Below are 27,044 nucleotides of genomic sequence, written 5' to 3' on the forward strand. Positions count from 1 at the left end.
AGGTCACTCTGTCTGCTCTGATCTGCTGTGTTACACCACAACATTTACCAAAAGCTACGTGCAAAGACATAGGAGATCTCTGATCTGATCTGACCTCTGATCACTCCTGCCCTGTTTCATGGCATAACTGGGGGCCAAAGATGAATTCCAGTTCTGCTAAGATTTCTGCAGAAACTTAAATCTCTATTAAGAAAAAATGTTTAGATATGGGATATGTGGGAGAAGTAAAGGTCCAATTTTAAAAATACAAGCGACAAGAATCCCTCAAACCCAGTTCTTCCATTCTGGTCATAAAATGTAGCCATTTTCTCAACTGTTTTCCTGAAAGGAAGTTTTATACATGATGCTGACAATACAGATAAGCTGGCAGAGGAAATAAAATAATTTTTTCCCACGCTTCTACTATCAGTAATGGGACTAGGCCTTTCTGTGTTCAAAGTGAACATTTAGCATTTCTAGAGAACATGACATATCTTGACCAGCTGCTGTAAGGAACAGCAAGAAATAGTTTATTAAATTTTAATATATATTGCATTTAGGTATTAAACACAAAGTCAAAACCAGCTTTAATATTTCATTTGCTGGCACACGGATGTTTTATTTGGGGAAATTGTGGTTTTTTCATCATAAGAAATTTTATTTCACGACTTTCCTATTCATAGCCATTTGTAAGAATTTTGATAGATGCTTTTACAGAAATTTTGTGTCCAGAATGACTTTCAGGACTGAAACCCACTCTTTTTGAAATTTAATTTTAGTGTTTTATTGACACATTTTAAAAAATAAGATTGTAGGAAAAGCAGTGTAGCTAGTAAGTAAACTCAGACTGCGTGTTAAATACCAGAATAGACATGTTAAATACCAGAAGATCAAAACAACAAGCAGAAAGAACAAATTTATGAGTGCATGATCAGATGTACAACATGTTTTGGGCATAGACATGTTCAGTGTAGGAAACATGCTTTGACGGGTAGCATAAAAGATGTAACATTTGCTAAAGAAGCACTAACACACAAGAAAAAAGCATTTGGAGACAAAACAAAAGGAGAACACAAGCTGAGAAAGTCATATGGTTGAGCTGGAAACTGCACTGCAGTGCTTCTCATGTACAGCAGCCCACAGTCCTTGTATTCATCCTGGTAAAATCACCTGTTACTGCCGAGGTGAGAAATACCAAAGCCATTCACTGACTGCAGAAGCAACTTTCCTTAATTATGGGTTTGCCATCGCCAGAAAAAAAGCGAGGGGATCACATTGCTGCTTAGGTGGATTATAAGTGTTCATGAACTTGATGAAATCACAGTTTCCGGTGGGAACTTCTTCCAGAAGTTGTTGCACATAAATTTCATTAATTAGTTATATCTTCTAGTCCAAGAACCATATGTATAATAAAACATATTGAATTTGTTGTGAAAGGTAGTATTTCAATTTTAAAATACTGTAGAAATGTGTATTTCCCTGTATTTTGATCTATTTGAACCCAAAAATGGTCTGCAGGCCCTCCTTTTAACTCTTTTGCTTGTACTAATTTATTTGGGTAGTTTCTGCTTTGGAAGATAAAGAGATTTTCTAATGAGACATGAGCAGATGATTTTCTAAGTTCTGCCATAATGAAAGATTGATGAAATACAGAGATCTGCTGATGAAAGTTTAATCTGAGGATGTGGCTGCTAATTTACCTCAGGCAGAAGCATCTTCCAGGAGACTGTAATCACTCTCTTCATAGGTTACACTAATATCCTGACCTTTGGAGTTTCTTATTTAACAATCCTGGGGTAACCAAGGGCTTCCTTATTTGGTCAACTTGGGTTGTGTGGGGATTCTGTGTTTCATCCCTTGTTTTCAGTTGATCAGTTGGTAAAATATGTTTGATTTTAAAAGGCCCGGAGGGGCCACATAAATTCATGAACAAAAGCGGTTTCCCAAAAATTGGTGGGTATGCATGTATGTGTACACTGAGCTCCTATATATGATATGTATACATGGACATTAAAGGAAAATAAATGTCCTGTATATGTGCAAGCCTTCGTCAGACTTGGTTTCTTAGATGATATACCTTGTAATTTTTAAATGTCAAAAGCCACTGTCCTTTGTACAGTCTTCCTGTCCTGCTGTGCTGAAAACACTCATGATGATTCATTTGGTATTATTTGTAAATAAGAACAGTCCTTGCAGTTGCATGAATAGTTTGATTCCAAGATCACTAATGTCATGGTCTCATGGAGGTGTCACAGGTATATCAGTGAATAATTGTCAGTGGTGTGTTTGCCTCTTAACAAGCCACACAGGCCATATTTTTCTGCTCGTTGTTAAAAGTGTGTTTATACCCTCAGCCTACTGAGGCTATAAAAGGGCTGTTCTTTTCACTTGCAAGATGTGAATGAATGATGCATTAATCATTTCTCAGGTTGGGTTTTGTCCCTCTTCCTGGACTGCTGGTGTGTGCCCTTTGCTTTCTGAGCAGCTCACTAACAAGGAAGAGAGAAAAGGCAATGGCCCATCAGTTTTGTAAATGAGATTGCGTTAGCACATTTCCCTGAATCCTCCTTTATCTTCATTGCTCTTCCACTAGTCCGTAGCCCACCTCCAGTTTTAAAAAATCGACAGGACTTTAATTGCCTGAAAGATCACATTTTCTTCTCTCCTGACTTCATACAACAGCAGTATATCCAGCTGAAGTATTCAGTGGTTAGCGGGCAAGGAGGGCTGCTGGTGAACTCAGGAGACATTTTTGATGGGAACTGGATATGGAACTGGATGGGGTGTGCACCTGGTACTTCAGACATAACACGTAGCATGTGTCTATTCATCCACTAGCTTTGTCACCACATAGAGCAGGTTTGTTTTCAATGTATAGCTTGTGTGTTTTCCTGACAGACAGAGGAGGGAGCCTGGCTGCTTTGGCTCTCAAGCAATGGGAGAGGCACATTCTCTGATACAAGGTTTTCTGACCGCAGACACTCTGACTGGATGATGTGAATGTATTGTGCTCCTTCCTCTGCCCTATTAATGCCCATTTCATCAGGTGGGGATGTCCATTGCCCTGCTTCTCTGAACTGCTGCTGTTTTTCTGCTGCCTAGACATAGGAATAAAATGAAGCTGAGATGCAAAAAGGGGAGAAAGTCACAGAGGGCCTTGAAGAAAGTAGAACAATGGATGCACCAAAAATGAGGCTCAAGCTGCCTCAAAAAGGGAGAGCAGACAACTAAATGAATAGATGCCCCAGGTCAGATGGACATAATCCTCTAAGGCTGAAAGAGAAGAGTACTGATAACAATATGAATTATCTGAGCTCTGTTATTTCAGGAGCTGTTAGGGCAAGAAAAAAATGGGACAGATCTGTGGAAAATGAGGAAGATATGATGTAAAGTTATGGCTCAAATTCCTCAGAATATGGGGAATTAAAAATAGTATGCTGTCTTGCTTTTTCCATGGTTAACAAAAATGTCTGTGTTTCAGAGGTTTTTAACACCTGTGCTGTCCACTGACTACAGTAGGATCTCTGCACATTCAGTGTCTTTGAAAATCAAGTGTCTAAATTCAGATTTTGTAGCTTCTAGCTGCATCATTCAGGGAGGTATTTAAGTTTTTTTTGGATTGCCTTCACTCTGAGGTGATGATTGAGTGTGCTCTGAGTCTTTCTTCAATTCTATGGGAGAAGCTTATCAAACTGTACAAGATGATGAATAATAAACTTTCTCTTCTGCTTTAGCAACATGGTCAAGAAAAGCAGAAAATAAAATAAATTAAAACTGAAATAGTGTTTGCACCTGCTCTTCTGAAAAGATAACACCTCTCAAAGAATGTGTAATTTCAGCTGAGCTCTTCAATCTCTGAAACACCATTAATCAATATTGCCTATTCCCTTCGGTCCCTGTAACCTTGGAATAAGGACAAAACATACTGTAAGGAATCACGTAAATAAGGGCGTAGGTGAAGGATTACACTGGAGGAAAAGGATTTTACTGACTTTTCTGACCTCTCTTCTTATCTGGGTTTTTACAGTTATCTTTTGCTTTTTCTTATTCCTAAGCCAGCTTCATTTGAAGATCTTTTTCTGTATTGTTTGGTAGCGTTTTCCCTTCTCCCTAAGAAGTAGCTTAGGTAGTTATTTATGCAAAACTTCCCATTTATATCCACAAATCCTGGCATTATTGTTTGGAGGTGCAGTGTGTTCTAGGAGGGAGTGATGAAACAATACAGCTGTAAAAGGGGTAATCCAAGTCAAGTTTACAGAATTAATGTGCTTTAAAGCAAATATGGTCAAGTGGGTGCAAAAAGCTGCATGTGTGCATTCATACTTTGATTAAACTGGCTTATTTTAGCTTCAGGATTTAACATGAAAGACACAGTAGACTGAAGATGCATTAAAATAGGCTGGAACTAACTTGAAATATGATATGATTTGAAACACCTACAGTTTTGCACCAGTGGTGTTCTGTTGCTGGTGGCTTCAACTGGGGCAGCATCCCTCTATCCTTTTTGAGTAGTCTCACTAATGAGATGAAATATTATTACATAGAAACACAGAATCAATTAGGTTGGAAAAGATCTCTGAGGTCATTGAGTCCAACTTAGAGCAATCACCACCCTGTCAACTAGACCGTGGCACCAAATGTCACATCCAGTCTTTCTTGAGCACCGCCAGGGATGGTGAGCTCACTACCCCCCTGGGCAGTCCATTCCAATGTCTAGTCACTCTTGCTGGGAAGAAATTCCTCCTGATCTCCAACCTGAACCTTTTTAAACAGCACTTGAAATTATTCAACTATAAAAGTTCCAGTTAAGACAAACAATAAATCTAGATGTGGACTACATATAACCACTGTGATATAGTCAGGTTGTCTCAATAAGATGGCATATTGACTGAGCCTCTGGCTTAAAGCCTTTATACAAATTTGTGCTAGAAAATCTCCACACATTCCCTGTTATTTCAACTATTAAACTCAAACACTTTAGGATACAGCTAGAGTAATCTGTGAATTTAAGTGGCTATCACAGAAGTCCCTTGAGAGCAGCTGAGATGCCTGTGAAAGTTTCTGTGGCTTGGGAGAGCTAATGACTGCCAGTTTGGGATGGAAATCTGATGAGTTCTTCTACTATTCTTTTCACTGAGTGTTAATCAAGCAGATGCTCTGTCCAGACTGTATTTCCATAAGTAACTGGTGCTTCAACTCAGTGGCAAAACAGTAATGCAAGTGATGCAAAAAGCAGCTGCTGTCCACTGTAGCTGTCAAACAGAAAACATCCACCTTACTCCCAGACTCTCTACAACCCTCCTTTTTAATACCCAGTTAGAGGCTTTGATCTTACCTCACAGTCCAAGATGGTTTAAACTTACCTTATTTACTTTGTGGTCATTACTTGGGTGCACACCCCTTCTGTTGGTTCCTCTCCAAGGAGGCTGTGCAAACAAAATACAGCATCTTCTTTCCCAAACCAGTTGGAGTCAGCAGAAGCTGTCTGCCTTTCATTCACCCCCTTTACCTTCAGCAGTGCTGAAGTTGCTCTTAATTACACACCTCTCAGAGGCTATATCAGCATTGGGACTGTGGTATAGAGGGAGCCACCTATGGAATAAATGATTGTCAAATAATTAAAGAATGCTTTTCTTAAAAACAAAACAAAAAATCTCAATAGCAACTTTTTTGTATTCTTTTGTTCTTATCTCAAGAGCTTTTCTAATCTAAGGTCTCTGTAGCAGATGAGAGAAAACCAAATTAGCCCATGATTGATTTCATTTTGTTAGTCTAATGTATATTGAAGCTGTTCAGTTAGTATTAAGGGTGGACATATAAAAAACCTTCTGAGGAGAAAAGCCACAGAAAGTATAGGCCATTGAAGAAAAGTGCAATGTTTTATGAAAAATTGTGCCAAGAATACTTAGCAATATCTTGCTGGCTAAAAGTTCATACAGCTCTCTGCAACTTTTGATTGTAGTATGTTTGTATGAGCAAGACTTTTCTGTTGTGTAGTGGTTCACTTGAAAGTGCCAATCTTTTGCAAGACATGTAATTCTTTGCTTATTGTTTTCTATTGTAAGCAAAACTTTGACTTTGTAAAAATTGTTAATAGGCAAATAATTTCAGAAAAAATAATTGAGAGGAAAAAAATATTTTGCACAGCAGAAGATATTTAATTCAATTATCTCACTCTTATGCTAGTTAATAAAATATGGGATATTCACAACTTTCTAATGTAGCAAATTAAAAAGCAAAAGTACAGACAGAAAGTGACCTGTGTAGCTCTTCTTCCTGTCCAAACATCTTATGCTAGTATTGTATTGGTGGGTTAGAGAGAGAGTAGGATGTTTCTATATGCACCTTTACTGTGTTAATATTTTTATCTACCTACATAAAAACACTTCTGGTGTTTGCATGAGTGTCTTCCTGATATCAAGAGGATTTGTGACATGTCTACATATTTGTAGACCACTGAATGTCCTCTGGAATTTGCTATATGCAATAGTAAAATAGCAGGAGGAAAAGCAAGGAGCCTACTACGGTTTTTAAAAGAGTATGAAAGAGTTAAAGGTCTGCAAGGTGGCTGTCTTCAGTATTTGACTTAGTATTCTCCTGACCCTATGTTAAACATCAATGAAGTGAGTTTTTCCACTTCAGACAAGACCCTGTGAAAGTCAGCTTGCCTGTGTTCTGGGATACCTCATACTGACACAGCAGTGTTTGTGATGATGCTGTATTTGCCAACAAGATGCAGAAAGAAGTACTGTAGATTACTTACAGAATTGTTTTCTAGCTCAGATGGGAAGGGCCTGCCAGGGTCCTTATGACAGACAATCTCAGAGCAGTGAAGGTGCTTCCTTTGGCAAACTATCACAGGTGTAGTTCAGTTTGGTAAGGGTGTATTGAGCTGCATTTGCTTTGCAATTATGCTTCATCAGTCTTTCTTCATCGATTAAGAAGTTTATTTTCTGCCTGTTCCTTTTTTGCTGTGTCTGAAGAACCTAAAGAAACTTCATGTATATATCTCCAACAATGTAGATATGTGGTGTTCAAGATTGATAGTACCCACACCCATGAGAAAATAAATTATTAAGATTCAAATTTTTTTTCTTTTCTATTTGGAGGACACTTGTGTGTATTTTTTTAGGGAAACAGCTTTTCATCTCTGCTTTTACTCAACCACCATCAAGAACATAGTGAGATGAATTAGATAAAGCAAACTGAGCAATTGTTCTTGCCCTCTGTTCATTTATAAAATACACACATGGCTTCAAGGGCCTTAATGTAAAAAAGACAAACAAAGCTCTTCTGGAGTATTGCCAACTCAGGCATTCACAAATGCTGTATTCATTTTGTCACTTTGGAGTCTTTAGGATTCAAAGTTGTATTCAAATTTTCTCCATCCATCCATGGATTTTGGAAACTCATTTTGTGATGTGTATGGAGATTCACATATAGCTGCCTGAATCCAGGATTTAAACCTTCTGAAATGTTTCCTCACTTGCCTCTCACCTTCTCTCCTCTCTTCAAAAATAACAGGAAATTTCAGATAAATCAGAAGATTGTCACTGCTGTTACTGCACAATAATTTGTGATGGAAGCAGATGATCACAAGGGGGGTTTTAAGCTTCTAGATTGTTAAAGACTAAAGAATATTGTAGTGATCTGAGGTTTGCAAAAAGGGCTAATTTATTTTTTTTCCTGAAAGTGTCAGAATTTTTTGTGTCAGGGATGGGATGAATGCTTCAGAACAGCAAAAAGCAGGGCTAGTTGGGGAAGCATTTTTTTTCTCTTCCTAAGTGGCAGAAATAGAGCTTTTGAGTGCTGCAGTAGAATGAGCTGGGATGCAAACCTGCTCTGGCCAAGAGGTACTCTTGGCCTCACAGTATGAATATGGTTCTATAATAAAATTTTTCTTTTGCTCAAACTGAAACAAACTGCAACCTGAATCCAAGTTCCATACTCATAAACTCATTTTCTTTTTCCCTCAAAATTTTGTGTATGTATATGTACCCTTGGATCCAGTCCTTGCCACATGCTCAGGGTGAGTATGAGGATCTCAGATGCTGATAGTATTTTTGTTTCTTCAGCCCATCCATAGCTCTGTTAGTATTACATGGGCTGTGTGTGATGGGATACTTGGTATTTCATTCTGAGATGCAGATTCTGGCCATGCATTGGGAATATTTGATCAGTTTAGGGAGAACATGATCCCACCCATGTCTAGAGGATAAGCTAATTTCACTTACTCAGGTGCCCTGCTGTTCACTGACAGTTTAACCAGAGATTTGGGCACCTCATTGCTACCAAGAGCATGGAGATCTGCCTAGATTCTTTACAGTGTTAAATACCCATTTCTTCATTATGTGCTTGGCTGAACCTCATCCCCAATGAAGAACACAGCAGCTTGGGAAATAGACCCCAGCTGTGGACCCCTGAGAGAGCAGCACATGATAGCTGGGAGAGCCTAGGGCAACACAGGTGTTATTTATACACCAGGCATGCCCCAAAATACCCCTTTTACCTTAATTTGGCACTTCTGGCAGTGCAGGAGTTGAATTTGTCAGCTCTTCATGAGCTGAGAGCTCTCCTGGGCTGATTTTGCCTTGCCAGGGCTGGCTGCTTGTGATGTTTTTGTGTCAATTTGACCCATTACTTGCTGTAAGCTTATTTCTTTTGCAGCCTGCAGGTAAATTGCAGTACAAAGATCCTTCCTGCCAAGGGATTTGGCTGTAAGTGTTCAGTGTCTGGCTTGGCAGCAGGAAATGGGACTTAGTGTGGTGTTTGCCCTGGAAATTTTTTCCCTGTGTTTTTGGTAGCAGTTGTTGCTAGGGAGACCTTGTCAGCCAAACTTGGCATCCAGTGGGGAGTTCTGTGACTTCCAGGACTGATCTCAAAACTTATTGATGATTATTCTTTTCAACACATTTCATGAAAGAAGACTTCTGTGAGTTTCACCTTTCATTTTCAGAATAGAGATACTTAGCCGAGTAAACTGGGAGAAATCAGAAACCAGGCACCACCACCATCATCCTGAAGCCTATACCTAAAGTTTTTAATTCATGTTTTAATTCACATTTTTGGGCGTGATTGAGAATTGGAAAAGCAAAGTTTTGCCGCAGCAACACAGCTGTTAAAAATGAAGCAAATTGCTTGTGCACAAATGGTAAGAGATTTGGCTCAGATTGTTTTTCATTTTCAGAAACTGCCTGCTGGTTAAGCTCTGGGAGATTTTCCTGTATCTGGTGGCAGAGGTAAATCTGTTGCCCTTTTCATACCTAGCAACTAGAAGTAACAAACTTGGAAGACCAGAAGGGGCAAGGGAAGATGAAATGCTAAAACCAGGGCAAGTTATTCCATGAAACACATTTGTATCTAGTCATATCATTATTGACAGGTGCACAGGCAGTAAGTGTGGCATCTAACAAAATATCAAAACCAATACAGGATTAGAATTTAACCTCAGTTCACTTTCTGAAAAGCCAACTAATATCTTGCAAAGTGAGATTTAGTTTTAATTATACTTTTTTTACAGGTTTATAAAGTTTTGGTGAATCTCTTTTTCTCTCTTCATATTTAAGAAGGGTCAGAGAAGAACAGTTCTCTACCACAAACTGTTCCAGCATATTAAAATGGCTAAATCTGGCTTCTCTCTTTAGAAGGCTTTTAAGTAGAAGTCTGACATTGTTCTCATGAGTGCTGTTGCCAGCTGGAAGGCTACCATACCCTCTTGTATTCTACTTACCAAGACTAAAAGAGGACAACAACAATGAAAAGGGTTGTTGTAATAGTTAATAGTTATCAAATTAATTGTGTCCTCATTTTCAAATGTAAAGAAGTTACATTGACCGCATATTGGAACCTAGATTATAAATGCTATGTGTTCATATTTTGCCACATTAACCAGTTTCAGATGGCACTTTGTCCATAAAATGCCCCTTTCTTTCCCCACATGTGACTTCCACACTTGTGTCAAGACTTTTGAGAAGTTATTTAGACAATGCAGAAATTATTACATGGCTTTGAATTCTTCTTAGCACTGGGCATTCAGTATATCCAAGGAAGAGCTGGAGCAGTTTTATCTCAGGCAGAATCAACAGATTGGATTATTAAATTCCCTCCTGTTACTCCCTGGAAATCAGTGGAAAGCTTTTGGGATGGCACTGGTTGCTGCTTGAGCATAACTGGTCCTGCCAAACCTTGTTGATGATAAGCTGGAGAAAAGGAAGGAAGGAAGGAAGGAATCCCACTAGACTCAGGGTATATTTAGGTGGTGAAAAAACCATCCTGCTCCTTATGCATCTGTGTGGTTGAAAGAAGTGACTGCCAGAAAAATGTCCTTAACTGCTTTTCACCCTCTCAGCTCTGCTGGTGGAAATATCCCTTGCTCTGCTTTCACTCAGGTTGGTCTCAGATAATTTAAAGAGACTTGTTGGTAGGCATTTTCATGTTGGATCATTTTCCTTGGAGATGACAGGTGTGATCCCACAGACAGCTCTGCTGGCACATTTGAAGGAGAAATTCCCTTGGATGGAGAAGAGTGACTTGCAGAGTAGTGACCCCATGTCCTTGCAAACTTGGGGATGTTCCTTGGTCAGAGTTTGCCTTCCCTCAGTCTTCCCTCTGCATTTAGGAGGAGTGATGTGCAATGCTGCAGGTAGCTGTGAAAGCTGAATAACCTGGAATGGGGCTTAAGCCCTGATACATGTTAAGTACAGTCCCTGCCAGAAGCAGCTCTTTGTTGCTGATTGAACACATTTGATGAGGAGTTTTGATAAAAACTAGAGCTCCAGGAACCTTTAGTGCAAGCAACACCTCTAAATTGGATTTGCTGCATGTGGCAGTTCTGGAAAATCAAATTATTTGGTGTGTTTGTTTTTACAGCTCAAGGATAAATCTCACTTCCAGCATAAGCAGATGTAATTTAATTGAAGTAAATGCAGTTGTTACTCGTGTCTGAATTTTTTGATTTAGCTGTAAATCTTTGTTGCCTTTTTAAGGAGACTTTCTTTCTCTGACGCATTCAGTACAGAGCTACTGTTGTCAAAGCTTTGCAGAGGTTTTGGAAAATTGAGAGGGGCAGACTCCCTGTGCACTTCAGCCTTCCCCAAAAGATTGCTTCTGTCACAAAAGATTAATCTTTGAAGTTTACTGGCTAGAAACACAATGCCTAGCAGCAAAGATTCATTACTGGGGGAGGAGAGACACCTCTCTGGCGGGTCAGAGCGCAGGGAGCGGGCAAGTGGCAGAAGGGATGAGAAGGGAGGAAAAGACACCCCTGACAGAGCGGGACTTCCAGGGAGAAGCACCCACTGGCTCACAGCTGGAGCCAGCAAACACAAGCATGCACAGTCCGTGGGGAGAGTGGGAGCTGACATGATGTGCTTCAATTCGATGCAAAATGAATGAGCTGCTGTTCTCAGGGGTATTTGGCCCCCGTCGCTGAAGTACAAGTATGCGGCTGCTTCAAGTGCACTTGCATCATCTGATGCCTAGATACACACTAACGGAGACTGGGACCAGTCAGAGCATTGACTTGGGTGTTTTGTATGACGTGCCTGGCATTTAATTCCTGTTTGCTGCAACAAAAAGGTAAGAAACTTAAAAAGTCACAAGAAAAAACCTCAGCCCTTCCCCCTTCCACCCCCCCAGAAAACAGTTTTGCATTAGTGTAGCCTTTGTCTCAAGCTGTATTTTCAAAGCTATGGTCTAATAATCTAAAGCTACTGTGTGAATGCCTGCAAAGCAAATTACAGCTCCTAGTGTGACAAAGGCAAGTCAGATTTTTTTTCTCCAAGAGCTGACACTTAACAAGCTTCAGGAGAGCACTGTAGCAGAAATGCTGGACTGTGTGCTGAGCGGTAAGTATTTGATGCTGTTCTCCCTCTCCTTTATCCCTTCAGATGTTGCTCATTTGAGCGGTAAGCTAACTAATGGATCCTGATGATTAATAGGTTTTGGGGACTGTGTTCAGCTCAGAATTACATGTTCCTAAACTGGCTGTGGTTACTGACTGCATACTGACCAGCCCGATTCTGTAGAGGCTGATCATAATTTGTTTTTCCTGGTAATGCCATGTTAATGTATGAAGAGATGCTGTAGTTAAGAACAGCAGAAAATCTCATTTGCTAAAGTGAAGAAAGCTCTGTGTATTTTTGCTCCCAACATATACCACCTGTATAATTATTTATGTCTAATTCCCAGCTAACTTCTAACTAGACACTCTGGGCTTCCTTTTTTCAGCCCAGTAACTGACAATGAGGATTGAACAATCTGTGTAAATCTTCAAAATATTTGAACATGTTTAATGGCAAAAGTATTGCACTATATGTCAGTATACATGCATGTTAAATATATTTAGTTGAAGTGAAATGGATAGCAGCTTTTCTGACAGATGGGAAAACTTCATGATTAAATGTGATCTATTGCCTTGAGATCTCTGTGTTTGATTAATCTTATCTGAAAAAATATAAAGAAATATATAACGAAATTTCAGCTGGAGAAATTTCATTGATTTGTTAATTGATATATAGCTTTGAATCCTTATTACACTGGGTGCATGGGGAAAGAAGAGAGACAAGCACATTTATCTTTTTCTTCAAACTCAGCAGCTTCACTCTTCAGTTAGGTTCCTTGCATGTTATGGAACCTTATTGCTCTCCCTGTTGTGTGCAGTAATTTTTGCTTTCTTAAAGGATAATAGCTGAGTCTATGAGGGGAGTACATGATCTGTTTCATCTTTTAAAACTATGGCTTTAATTACGTTTTTGTAGCTGTTGCTTTGTGGTAATTATAACAACTTGTGAGTGAGGAAAAGAACATTATTTAGCCCTGGAGCATTTCACAGTAAAAAGTGGCCTATTTATTTTCATAAGGATTTAAAAGAGAGAAAGGGAAAGATATTGGGGTTTTCTTGTGTAATACCAGTTATAATTTTAAGTTTTTTTCAATTTTTTTTAAGTACAGATTAGTTTTCCCTTTGACAACAAGTGGGTGTGTATGCATAAACCCTATCTATGAAGACATTTTAAACATAGATCAGTTGCAAATACAGATGGAGAGCAAACCATTTGAATTAGTATTTTAGATAATCAAGGTGTGTATTGACAGTCTGGGGTATTTCTTGTATTGTTGCAGTCTGTTGGGAATTCAGCAAGTCTTTCTGTCTGATTCACCATTCACAGTTTCCTGTATTTCATGGCATGAAGTAAAACTGTTACAATGGACAAAGTTCTGATACAGTTTATATTAGAGTGCTAGTATTGATTCAACAGCACTGTGAAACTTAAATTTGTTTTAGAGTGCAGACTTTGTTTCAACATAATTTAAAACAAACTGAGATAATCTTATTCTCTGGATAAGTTAATATAGGTCAAACTCTGAAATTTAGCAGTTCTAAATCAGGGATATCAAGTCAGTAAAAAGTGTTTCATTGTGCCACATCCAGTCTTTTCTTAAACACCTCCAGGGACTGTGACTCCACCACCTCCCTGGGCAGCCCATTCCACTGCCCTTTGTGTGAAGAACTTCTTCCTAAATGTCCAACCTAAACCTCCCCTGGCACAGCTTAAGACTGTGTCCTCTTGTCCTACTGCTGGTTGCCTGGGAATATCCAACCAATCCATCTTAAATGGTGCTCTAGTGATTTGGAGGGAAAGGTGGCCTGCTGTTCAACATTCTTTTTGTGCTTCCAGAAATATGTTTGTTTTCCCTAGCAAGCCAACATGTCCTCATGAGAGGGAAATGATCTGTAGTGTATTATGAGAGACAACTCTGGTTTACATCAGGAGAGGAGGCACCTGGGGTGGCCCTGTGCTTCAGAGGGCTCTAAGTGCACCCACTCGTCAATCTCAGGTTTTCAGTCACTGAGTGTGTGCAGATGAGGGAAACCCTGAAGGAATGGCAAAATGACCTGCGGTTGCTTATTTATGGAGAGGACTTAAGAATAACAAGGAACCAGCTTGGCTGTCAGATTCCAATGTGATGTCAGATACCAAGCTGTGACACTTTCATAGTTTGGGTGCTGGATGTCACATTGATACCTGACAAAGTACCAAAAGCCCCAGTAAGTGGGGCTTACTGATTCAGAAAGTCTATTCTCTAAAACAAACTCTCCTGGTTTTAAGAGTATGATTCAGTCTTTACAAAATGTGGTTTTGTCAGTGTGCCTCATATTTTCTTTATATTTTAAAAATAGAATCTGGTTAGGTTATAGTAGTATTCATAATATATAATTAGCAACAGAATGCTAGATCAAGCCATCTATTTTTAAGCAGAGCTCTTCCTTGCTACCAGGGGAGAATCACTTAAAAATTGATGGCACAATCTGGCCCACAATGAACAGGGGATTCATGCAGAAAGCATTAGTTGTAATTCTACTCAGTCTCTATCCTGCTGGTGGCAGGATCCTGGAAACTCAAGACCAGTCTGCAGGAATAGTCTGCAATTTCAATACTTGTTGGGATACAAAAGGCTTAAGGACAACTTAAAAAACAACAAAAAAAACCCCAACCAAACACAAACATCAAACAAAAAACAACCAAACAAAAAACCCCACATAAAACCCACACCCAAACAAAAAAAAAAAAAAAAGACTGTAAAAAAGCTATCAAATCCTTAGTAAAATTATAAACCACAGCTAGTTTCCTTTCATCACAAGAAACCATTTCTCTAATGGAATACAAAAGTGAAAGACATAATCATTCTCTAAGCAACAGGAGGCTTTCAAATGCACAGAAATGAAGGCCGTTTCCTTTATTTTTTCATGTTGTGTTGTTGAGGTGTAACTACATTTTACATAGGGATTTTGTGGCATTAAGTGCTACTAGATTTTGTAGTTATAAACTGGAGAACCAGAATAGGGCCTCTTTTGTGCCTCAGAGGATGCACTCAGGCAAATACTTGTAACAAAATAAAGAGGGAAAAGCTCATGCAATGGATTGTAATTTTTAATCAAATTAAATATGTTTTACTCCATTAAAACTCTATGGAAATTGACAGCAAAGACATTTCATCTGGTTGTTATCTCTTAAGAAGAGAGATGGTCAGGGCTGCTGCTGGTGGCTGTAGTCCCATGTGAAAATGTTGAAGGACCATGGAAGTTTGAGGGCAGACCTTTGTATTTCCTTATGGTGTAGTTAACACATGGCAGCCCTTTCTTTTTCTTTCTGATCTGCTTAAAAAAGACAGCTGAGGAAGTTGCAGTATGCCAGACTCCAGGGAAAGCTACAGGAATGAAGGGGTGTGAATTGTTAACCATATCTTCACAAAGTTAGCTGAATGCATCAGTCACAAAAATGGTTGGGCTGTAGACCTCTGCCAGGTACAGGGGATTTCCTAACGCTCTCCCAGGCTTATGTGCAGTGCAGTGCCACCCTAAAACATCATCCAAGCATGAGAAAATCACCTTGATGCTTAAGTACTTTTTTGGAGGTGACAAAACCAAAACTTGAGAGGTTTCTTGGTGTGCTTTGCTCTCCATCACATTGTAGCCTTATAGTAGCCATTGTTGAAGTAGAGGACACAACAGTAGCGAGTGTGGGGTATTTGCAGTGCAGGACAAGTCCTGCTGTCCCAGCCACAGGGATGGGTATGTTGGGCACCTGAGCTGCTGAGGCTCTTGGGTATGTTGTTTCATCCCTGCCAGCTTCCTTCTTCCCTCTTGAGACAGTCCCATTGATTGGTCATCTGTGTAAACACAGCATCACCATGTCCATCAGTGCAGCACACCTCCGTGCTTTGAGGTGTTTCTGTTACAGACTCAGGGAATAAAGTTGCCCTGGAACAGACTGCAACAGGTCGGCTAGACCCAGTCTAAACAAGCCCACCTGATCTCCAAGCTAAACAAGCATGGCTCCTACAGCCTCGGTTGCCCACAGCTAGGCTCACTCCAGTTTGTCACTCTCCATGGATTGGTGAGCCCAAACTTGCATGCAGAAGTGCAGGTATAGCCTCATGAGCACCATGTTGAAGGGTGTTTATTCACCTCTCAGTGAAATCTCCATCACCCTTCTGCTTGTGAGGTGGCCATTGCACATCAATGATCAGCCCCCAGGATACAGTTTGCATCAGTCATTGATGTACAAAACCTGGGACTGAAAGAAGGAATGGTCTTGTACTCAAGCAATTCCCTATCAGTTACAGCACTCTACAGCTCTCCACTGCATCCCTGGGCTTGGGGACTCTGGAGGAAAGCAGGGATCAGGGAGGCAGGTGCCCTTCCAAAACTGCAGAGCTCTGGCCCTAAAGACACTAATCAGAAAACAGCCTGGAATAAGTGAGCCTTGCAGAAGTGATGGGGAGGAAGAGACTGTTCCCACCTTCCCTGGAAGGCAGTGTCCTCTTGGGTTTGCTCCAGGAGGGGGGTCCTTTCTCACACCTCTGCAAGCTGGAAGGTCATGGACCATTTTTCTTGGTCTTGGCCTTTTTCCCTCAGAAATTAATCTCAGATGCTCTGTAGCAGCCCTGACACAATTTTCTGGGGATTGTCTTCCCAGGTTATTGGCAGGGTCTGGCTTGACCCGTTTTAACTCAGCCAGCTTGGAAAGGGATATGTAGGGCACCACACCAAAGCATTTGTACAGCTGTTCTTGCAGCATTTCTGGCATTTAGGGCAATCAACAAAATCTGCCACTTGAATCTGCCACTTGAACTGAAACTTTCCGTATCTACTTTTTAGCCTTGGAGCAATTTTTTAAAAATTTGTTTATTTAAGTTTAAAGGTAAATTAGTCAGCCATATTTGAGCTATTAGAATGTAAAGAGAATACAGGCAAATGGTCTTTTGTATGAAAATAATTAATGAATTACAAGAATTATTCCGTGAGAAGTTGTTGGGTTAATTGGAAAGCTGTAATTAACTGGTTTGAAGCAGGAGACAGCCTCCCCCGATTAATATGCATGCCACGGTAGCCAGAGCCCCACTCACTGCCTGAGGAAGTCCAGCAACTCAACTGTTTGTCTTTCTCTCACCTTCCTGAATTTCTTTCAGTGCTTTTTTCTCTGGGCTGGCAGCTGCAGTGGTGATTGTTCTGTACAGTTGTATCTTGCATAACAATTGGGGAATTAACAGATCTCCCTTTCAGAGTTTGCTCCAGCAGGTCATGTTTTGTGTCTCTAAGACATTTCTTTTCCTGTCCTCCCCACAGTATGTTGTGTCTAAGTTACAGGACAGTTTCTCCAATATAATGCTTTTTGTGAGAGGTGGAAATCTCTGTTTGTCCACTTCATATAAAGCCAGTGATTAGTGGACAAAGAAAATCGTATATGTTTTACTTCTCATACTAAGAAACTGTGTTTTCTTAGAAAGTGAAAGTGATACCACTTTTTCAATTCTGATTTTCATATTGGCACTGATATATAGTATCAATAGTGTTTATATTCTTCCAATATTTGCAATGTTGAGATCTAATTTTAACCCTTTATTTTATAAAATGTTAGCAATAGTTGAAGTGCTTGCTGATTCTGCAAAGCCCAGTAGAAAGCTCATGTAGCTGAAGCAAAGGAATGAGTGGTGTTTTGGCTGGGGAGATCCGCACAGATCACCACTGGATATTGAAAAGGGGAAACTCCAAGTTCAGTGTATGACAGGAGTGGAGCAGAGCACTATGTGTTTCTTCTTCACAATGAAGCTAAATTTCATGCTTCTGTTGTAAAATTTCTGGGAAAGTCCATTACATTTGTAAATATAAATCATTTTTCCAATTTGGTTTTCATAGACTCATAAAACAGCCCAAATTGGAAGGAATATGAAAAGACTGTCTGATCCAGCCATTTATGGGAAAGGGAGCCTAAATGAAATAGTCTGTCCAGTGAAACCTCCTGTGATGGGAGCTCTGATATATCCAGGGAGAGGTTGTTGCAGTGAATTCCTGTTCATTACAGGGAGCTACATAGAGATAATTACAGCAGGTACAGGTTGCAGCAGAAGAGGATTCATCTCAACATGATAAAAAATTAAATCTCTAGTTACATGCATACAGATCCATTCTGGATTGATGCATTAGGGAACCATATGCAGTTTATCTAAAATCTTCCTTAGAAAATATATGTTTATTCCAGATATACTCACTAAGTCATTTCTAAGCAACAGATCAGTCACTGTAAGCTTGCTGACATAACATGTCTAATGGGAATTGGATCCCTTCCCTTTAGTGTGCTGTCTTTTATCCTAGCCTTGTGGTGATTTTTCCACTCCACTTCTCTTTTTTTTCCCAAGAGTCAGTTACAAGCTGGAATGATGTAGGGTCCCACATTTTTGCACACAGTGCATGAGCCATGCTCAGATGCTCACTAGAGATAAGTCCCTCTTAAAAAAGGGAAGTTGTGAAGTGCATGCAGAAGGCAGGAGTGGGAGAGCAGCACTAAGTAGCTCTCTTCTGAGAATGGTCATTATCCTTGTAGAGATACTACGCCTTGCATAGAGTGGTGGCCAGTGTTTAAGGAGAGGTGCAAAGAAGCAGGCAGCAACCCACCTGCTTCCCCAGCCCGGCTAACCCTTTGTGGGAACATCCCAGGAAACTGCATTCTTCACAGGACAAGCTCCAGAAGCACACATGTCCCTGCCAGCTCACCCTGCTGGGGTTTCCTGGTGCCTGGCATGACCTGGAAGGCAGCAGGCTGTGCTAGGTGCCAGGACCTTCAGGGAGCCCCCTCCAGGGCAGGAGGCCAGCAGAGCAGGTCTGGAAGAGGGGCAGAAAGGCAGCCCCCAGCCAGGGAAGCTTGTGCCTCTCCTGTCTGCCTTCACCTGTGGGAAATGGGTGTTGGTTAAGTCATACCAAGAGTTAGGGGTTGTGTAGACATGATTTCTGAACCTGAGAGAATTTTCAAGCTCTCAGATGCTGACTGTTCCCAAGGGAAAGTCTTGGGAACCTTTTCTCGCTCAAGGGTTATTTGTGTAAATAAGGAATTACTTTCCCAAAACAAGACACAGATGCTCTGAGCATTTTGTCTCTGTTATCCCACCAATGGGATGAGAGGGGTGTTGTTCCTTCTACCAATCAGGGTGACCCGGTCAGAGAAGCTCTATAAAAAAGTTGACAAGACCCCACAATAAAGGCTTTTTTTCTCCTCACGTAAGTGGCTGTGTGTGATTATCTCAGGACCTTCGCTCAATACTTTGTGTCCTCTAGTGACAGGGTTGCTGAAGTGTTTTAGAAATGGAGGTGAGTGGTGATTTTATACATCTGGCTTCAGTTCAGTGCTTGTGGAAGGTTGTTCCTCAGGCTGCCACTTCTTCAGGGTGCAACTTTCAGAGGACCACAAGTGACACTGGGGCATGAATTTTTGGAAAAAGCATTTAAAAAACTGATGATATTTCGACTCTTTCAGTTTAAACAATGTAACATATGCACAACCTGAAGAATTTATTCTTGTTTCTTTTGTCAGTGTCTGCTGTAGAAAGTGTTATTTTGGAAGATTCATGCACTTTCTGTGTCTATTTATACTTTCTGCATACTACTTCCCAGACTTGTGTGTGGTATTTTAAGGTTTATTACCTCCCACTGTTGATATGTCTGCATTGCCTCGCTGAATTCAGCTGACGCCTGTTGGCTTCACTGCATGTTTCCAAAAATACAAACTTCAGAGCAACAAGATTCAATGAAAAAAGGTGTCAAAGGGACATAGTGGCCATACACTTAGATATGCTGTGCCACAAACTGTATGTTAAATGTACAGCACTTTTCAGCTACCCTGCCTTATCATATGCTGGAGCTCTGTCTGCTTGAGTGCTTTCTAACTTGCTCTTTCTGTTTCTTCATGCTTCCCTGGATTCAGAGAGAGGTAAATTATTTTCATTTTTCCATTTTTGTGTTTATCCTTCCGGCATGCACTGAAAAATGTTGTATTGGTTTGCTTGTATCAGTGAACAGAAGCTCAACTTCATTGAATAAATTAATATCTGTCACCTTTTCAATTTGCTGTTAACAGAATTGTCCAATTGATACTGGCTGTTGGCTGTTCTGGGGTTTTTTTTCCTCAGGTCCAAAACTCTCTAATAATAGAACAGTTTAAAATCATGTGATGTAATAGGTTTTAGTATTTGCTTCTGGTCTTAGCATTTAAATTCAATTCAGATGATGTTCTCTGTAATCTGAAATGCAAGGCACTAGTGTTAAAATCCCAGCTTTAATTTTAAAAATTGGAAAAACATAATACTGAGAACAGGGGATTTCAGAGCTAAGTTTAGCGATATTTGAAAAAGTTAACATTTATTTTCTATTTTTGGTATTTGTTCTGGGTCTGTCTGAGTTGCTTGCTTGTCTTTTAAGTTTGAAGAAAAGTTGTCCCTAGTATGTTTGATTTGTTTGGATGTACAAAGGGATCGTTTGGAATTCTCTACAATGCTTCCTGTTTCATGGGAGCACAGACAGTAAGGCATTGTAGTCAGGTGCTTTGCAGCACAAGGGCTGCAGCCACTCCAAAGGCTCTTAGCAATAGAATTGCATCCCTCAGATGAGATTTGGGGTTTGTTTGCTCTTCTAAATTGCAAAAACTTGAAAGTGGGACTGGGTGAAAGGAATGTGGTTTAGAGATGCAGACTGTTCCTCATGTTTGCTTTGTGGAATATAATGAGAATGGTTTCCAGGCCTGACTTTTTTTTAATCAGTTTTTCAGGTAGTGTTGGCTTAGGGAAATATTTGAACTTTCTCGAATATGGTTTTGCAGTATAATGTGGGTTTCATGCGTGTGGAGAGCGATGATCCTTCTAGCCTAGCACTGGCAAAAGTGTGCTTCGGGCAGATTCGTGGGTAGTGTCTGTGCACAACTGCTGTGTTCTCTGTCTGAATGATAAAGAACAAAGGAGAACTAGGAAGCCTTGCTTATAAAACAAAACACACTGGAGAGATTAACTATTCTGGTGTAGTCTGCTGTCTTCAGTTAAATCTGTTGTAGTGCTTTGAGCATCTCAGCTTGATGCATTTCTTTATTAAATCTTTAAATATTCCTTTTAAACAAAAGCCCATGTCTTCCAATTAGATCTGGAAGAGAGAAACATTGTCAAAAGTATCTAAATACTAATTTGTCAAAGTCAAATTTACAGGATCTGCTGCAAAGAGGCTGTTTAGAGGTTCACAGGCATAATAACACATTCTTTTACTTAAGGGAAATTCAGGATTCATCACACTGGCCATCCTAAGGAGTTAAGCTGTCACTTTACAATGCTTCAAGGGAGAAGCAACAACTATAATGGCCTTGACAAACTACCTAATTTGTGTGCCTTTTCTTCAAAAACTGCTGCACAGGGTAGGAAGGCAGCCCCCTGCCCATGCACATTTCAAAAGAATTGTGAAGTAATTAAGTTTGTATTGACCAAGTCAGTGGCCAGTGATTTTTCATATGATCTGTCCCAGAAGTTCTGTCTTTTGTCAAATCTATCTATAAAACAAGCAGAGGTCTGGCTACTGATTGACTTTTCAGTTTGCCATGCCTGTGTAGCAGTTGGTGAGAGCAGTAAGCCCCATCTGAGCCCCGAGCACCAGCTGGATGTGACATTCTCTTAGCTGGGCCTCCTTGGGCTGCCGGTCCTACAGGAGCTCAGTTTGCCAGGGCACCCCTGGTGGTGACCGTGGCACATGTGACAGACTGACCTCCTGGCCATGGTAGTGGTGCTTTGGCCATGTGATTGTGAGGTGAGGCTGGGAATGAGGATCAGCATGGGACATAGATCTAAGCTGTACAATCTGTAGTGTTGTCACTGCTAACAGAGCTCATGGATCTGGAGAACTGTGCTTTGACATAACTCCACTTGATGCAGATCTGTGGCTCTTTGCAAGAGCAGAACAAAGCCCTTGGTAGCAGAGGGGTAAATGAGTTGTGACATCTCAGAGCCACCTTTCTTGCTAGTGAGGAGGTGCTGGCGAGGCTGACAGGACTCCTGTCCCCTCTACACAGGAGAAGGTGGTGGGCAGCACTGAAAGCCCTTCTGGGGGACCAGCTTTTGCAGCTGCCTAAGCATCAGGCTGCAGGAAGGAAATTGGAGTGACAGTCACACAAATGCTTTCAGGCTTGGAAGCGCTGGGCTCTGAAGGGCTGGGCTGGGTATCAGACATATCCGCTCTGAGAGGGTTTTAACAAATTTTGGAAGCACACAGAACTGTGGCAATGATAAGACATCAAAGAAAAACCGGCAGCTGTGAGTTTTAGGGCTGCCAGATTAAAGCCTCTGAGTATCACACAAAGTAGCCATAGCTCCTCCTTCAGAGTGAGCAAGTGACATTATCAAGGAATGAAGCAAACAGCCTTTCAGCAGGGGATAATTTGCCCTACAAACTTTATGCTTGAATTAGAAAAACAAGCTACACTCTGTCAATGCCAGCTCATTTGAAGAGAATTAAATTAAAATGCATAAATGATGTTTTGCTGTAAGGAAATCCATTTTCAAATTGTGTAAAAACTGAAATAAGAAAAGTCTCCCAAAAATCTCTTCTTGGGAAGGGCATTTTAACTACTTGGATCCAAAATTTATCACCAGGGTAATGTCATGGTGGCCAAGTGTGCCATTCTGGGTTGTAGCTGGAGAGCAGCTAAAGAGATGGAGGAGCTCTGTGAGGTGAAGCACTTGGAGTGAAGAAAAATGGAAGTCTTTATGTGTGTTTAGGATTTCCAGAAACTGTCAGAAACAGTTGAACACTGAACAGAAACACAGGGAAAATTCTTCCTCCCCCACATCACTTCCAGCTCTTATCACTGAGAAGGGTAGATGTGGTTATTGTATAAGAGAAATGAGAAGGAGAAGACTCTTGGGAATAGTTCTTTTTCTTCCTTCTCCAGGATTTGATTCCCAAAGTGTCGGGTGTATATTCACCCGGAGAAGGGGCTATGAGTTTCATTTGGAACAGGTGGAAGGGAAGCAGTGGTTTCACTCAGTATCTGTCTGGTATCTGGTAGTTGAAATGTCCTCAGTAAATCTTTTACAAACAGATTTTGCAGCATTTGTGAATACTGCTTGTTTCATCTATTTATTGTTTTTCTTACCTTTGCATTTTTCTCTGTAACTTTGCAAGTTCCTCGGTGTGACCATAGTAAAAAGACAAGGGAACTGAACAGAGCCACAAACATTATTTCTGCTGTAAGCCATTCTCCTTTCTCCTATGTGAATAAGAAGTCTGGATAGAAAGCCTGAAATGTTAATCCAGAGGATCTGTAATTTCTAACATACATATTACTGCAGAGTTTCTTGCCCCTCATCTCTTCTGCCATTCATGATACTAGAACGTTTGTGTGTCATGGAAAATCCCCACCTGAGGATGGTCTCGATGGCATAATATCTGTCTGCTTTTATCATGTGCCTCATCTCCCTTCTCTTGCTTTTCTCCTCCTCTGCTCCCATGGACATTCAAGTCTGGACAGTGAACAGCAACATCCTGCCAGGTGCCTCTGACCCTGCTCTGCTATAGTGGTGGCTGCCCTCCCCTTTTTGTTTCCTGCTTCCATAAGTCTCTGGCGAGCTGTTTGCAGGAAAAGTGAAGCCTGAAAGTTACAAACTCAGGAGATTTTGTATTTCCCCACAGCCTGGCATCCATTCTATGACCCTGCAGTTGCAGAAGTCTATACACCAGAACAGAGAAATCATCTTCTGTAGGCTATTCTGGATGAATTTCGATCAATTTTAAGATAAACCCTTTTGGTTCAAGGATTCTTGTTACTATTTGTAATACATATATCTGGAAAGAAATGTACATTCTCCTGCATGTGTATCATTTTAATGTAGGTGTTTTAAATAGCAGCATTTTCATTTTCTTGAGAAGAGTAAAAAATTTTATTTCACACTTTAAGGCTAGGATGTTAGGGGTTTATAACCAAAAGCTAAAAAAGGATTCATGTAATTCTACATTCTTCTACAGTCTTTAGAAGAAATAAGTTTAATGTGAGAAGGTAATGAAGGATGTGCTACTCTTTTAGGCTGTACTTAATTGGGATGCCTCCTAGGACTTTAGCCTAATAGTGGCAAATGGTTATAACTGTTACTCAAACAGGACAGCATTAGCATAAATTGCTTTTAATGTGATTATATTCATCCAAGGTTGAGCAGCTAAGTGATGCTTAGCCAGGTGTTAAATAGGTATGATAATCTAAGGTTTAGTCAATGACTGTAGACATTTGCCAATTAGAGAGAGTAAAAGAGCAAATAAAAATTAAATTCCCTTTTATTTAGCACCTTACATTTTCTTTTCAACTCTCAAAATTGCTTTTTAAAATGTCTTTCTCTGGTTCTGTATTCTTTCAAAATAAATTACTACTTAATTCTTAACTGTTCAGCAGAACCAGTCTTACTCACTCTTGCACAAAATTATTCTTATCTATTTTTCTGTTTTTCTAGCTTTGTCTAGAATACTGATTTATATCCAGTTCCTATAACTGGAAAGTTATTAATGGATGATGTAGTACGTGTGCAAATCATTTTAAAAAAATTTAAAATTACTTTCTGTGCAGTACTTCTTCTCTATAATCCTGTATCAGTTGAAGTGTTGCACTTGTGTTATAAAATTTCAAGAGTATACAGCTTTTTTTTGCAGCATCATTCTCTCACTAAACACCTTGCTGTTCTCCCCACTGACATGGAATGAAATTTTACTAGGAGCTGTCATCCAGGTCCCACCAATTTCATGTGCACATACACCCCATGGAGGCAGAGAGTCATCCAGCTGGATGAGATGTGATGTTAACCCTGTGCTAGCCCTCTATCAAGCCATGGGCTTTGAAATGGCTTTTTATTGTCTTTTTTCACTTGTTTTCCCAGCAGAATGTAAAAATAGGGGAGTGGTAAGAGGAGGCATTTGCCCTTTGCCATAAATTTCTATTACAAACACGTTGCTCAGCACTTCTTCATTATCCCCGGGGCCTGTTGGACATAAATCTCACTTAAATGTTAATCAGCTTCAAGTGAGCTGCAGTCAAATGCAGGTTTATAGATGAAGCAACCCAGAAGGGATCTGAAGTGGAAAAAGGATCAGAGACTGGTCTTCTGGCTTACTTGGGATTCAGGGCCTTGGACAAAAAAGCAGCTGTTCCATTGTGGTCCTGTGTAGGGAAACACAAGACTTTTCCTTAGTTTTACTGTTGCTGTAGGAAGCAGATGCTCTGAAATCCTCAGAATGCCATACCTTTCTTCTCCAAGAGGAAGCATGGAGCTCTGTTTTCCGAATGCCTAGAAATGCCTGAAGCAAGGCTGCAAGGCTCCTGCTGGCAGAGGAGGAGCCACCAGCCCGTTCCCCAGCTCCAGCTCTTGGCTGCTGGGCTGCAGGCACACAGGCATCTAGGTGGCTTCCATGAATTAATGACAGCAGTGGTGCTGTCTGTGCACTGCCAGAAGGGGCAAGGATGGTTTGTGTGCTAATTTTGATTAATGATTTGAAAACAGATGGTGCTGGCAGGGTTGAGTATGATATGGTACCACAGGTTTAGAAGAATTCATATTTCATGCTTTGTCTCAGTAGATGCAGGCCCTGATCATCTGAAACTTTATGTATATTCACAATCCGTGAATGTAATTAGCTGATTTACTTTGTTCAAGCTGTTCAGGTACTTAAAGTGAAACACTAGTGTGTGAGTCTGCAACCACCACCATGAGGGTTTTATTAGCTCTCAGTACTTGAAACTGATGTACTGGCTGGAGTGTCATTTTCTTCTATTATTGTGTTATACAGCCTTGTTTATGATTGCGTCGTTACAAGCGGAAATATTTACAGAAGCTGCAGGACTGGGTGCTGGAGAGGCTGGACACAAGCCTTGCATGCAGCACTGCAGTACTGAGGCAGCACTTGTGGAACTGAGGCGTGGGTCAGGTGGTCCTGGCAGGAAGGGTTCAGGTGGCAGCACATTCCACGTGCTGCCCCACTGCCTCCTGTCCCTCCTGTGCCCTACTGTGTGCCATTGCAGGCTGGGATGCAGCGAGATGGAGAGGGGCCTCCAGCTTCACTGTGTTTCTGCATGGTTCTGTCATGTGGAATTGCTTTCAGATTTCGTGCTCTGATAGTTTTGTGTGGCTTGGGTTATTAAAAATATTATTCATCAGGCTTCAGGTTACAAAGCACTTAGATGGAGCAACCACCTGTACCTTTTACTGAGCAGCCCTTACATTGCAAGGGCTTATGAAGAGCAAAATCTGCTGTTCGATTAGGTACAGGTATGGTACTTAACTGCAGGACGGTGTCCGCATCTTGCACAGAGCAGGAAGGCCAGCAATCCATTTGCCACAGTCTCTGATTCCCCCTGGATAACTTCAGTGTAAAATTCTTCAATTCAATGGGCATTTAAAATGAGTTTTAAAATTGGCCATCCATGCTACATTAAGCCCTGCTCAGAATATTTACTGACTTTTATATACAGAAATCATTTAGTTTATACTAGGCCTGTGGCTTAGGAATATCCCTCCTATCTCTTCACCACTGAGAGCTTTGCTGGTAATTATTTATGTGTAAAGCAGAAAGGCACTGAAAAGACCCTTCAGACATAAGAGGCTGGAGCAAAGTGCCAGAGAAATCTGAAGGTATCAAGAGGGTCGCAAAGTAGGAATGAGCTGTGGCTGCTTGGAGGACATGAAAAAGCAGAGGTGCAAGACCAGTGAACAGAGGGAATAGCAAGGATGGCAGCTGGACAAAGTCAGGCTTCTTCCTGGCTCAGTATGTATTGCTGACTGTTTCAGTAGAACTCCAGCTCTTAAGCAGTCTGAGAACAAACAAACCTAGTCATGGCACTTCCTTCATCCATGCTACAAAGCTATACTGTGCTGTGGTAACTAGCCAGTGCAGTGCAGAAATCTCTTTTATAGGGCAGCTTTATTTAACTTTTGAAAAAATAAGGTCAGAAATTTAGGGCAATTAGTGTGAGCAAAGCTCAGCAGGTTCACATCTCCCTTATGCAACCAGATCTCTAATTACTATCTGCATATTTTAAACACTTTATGCAGTCCTTTGAAATACAGTTTTTCTCTGACTGCAGTGTTATATGCTGTTTCTTGGGTTTTTTTAGCGGTTAAGAGCTGCATATCTTTTATGTCTTAATATGCAATTCTCTCTACTTCATCTTCAATAACGTATTTGAGTTAATTTTGCTGTTTCTTTACAATTGCATTTGGAA

General features: G+C 40.6%; 1 protein-coding gene across 15 annotated transcripts in view; it reads left to right on the forward strand.

Moving 5' to 3' along the window:
* The window catches only part of APBB2 (amyloid beta precursor protein binding family B member 2), a 168,745-nt gene that overhangs the window by 131,544 nt on the left and 10,157 nt on the right, over positions 1-27,044 (forward strand). Inside the window, exon 1 of one of the 15 annotated variants that reach the window (XM_058837870.1) lies at positions 19,555-19,745. The exons of the other annotated variants lie outside the window; for them this stretch is intronic. The gene's annotated coding sequence lies outside the window, so the exon portion shown is untranslated. Of the gene's footprint in view, positions 1-19,554; positions 19,746-27,044 lie in introns of those variants that run through there. 15 annotated transcript variants of the gene reach the window in all.

This window comes from Poecile atricapillus, chromosome 4, assembly GCF_030490865.1.
Source record: "Poecile atricapillus isolate bPoeAtr1 chromosome 4, bPoeAtr1.hap1, whole genome shotgun sequence".
In the NCBI taxonomy this organism is placed as follows: Eukaryota; Metazoa; Chordata; class Aves; order Passeriformes; family Paridae; genus Poecile; species Poecile atricapillus.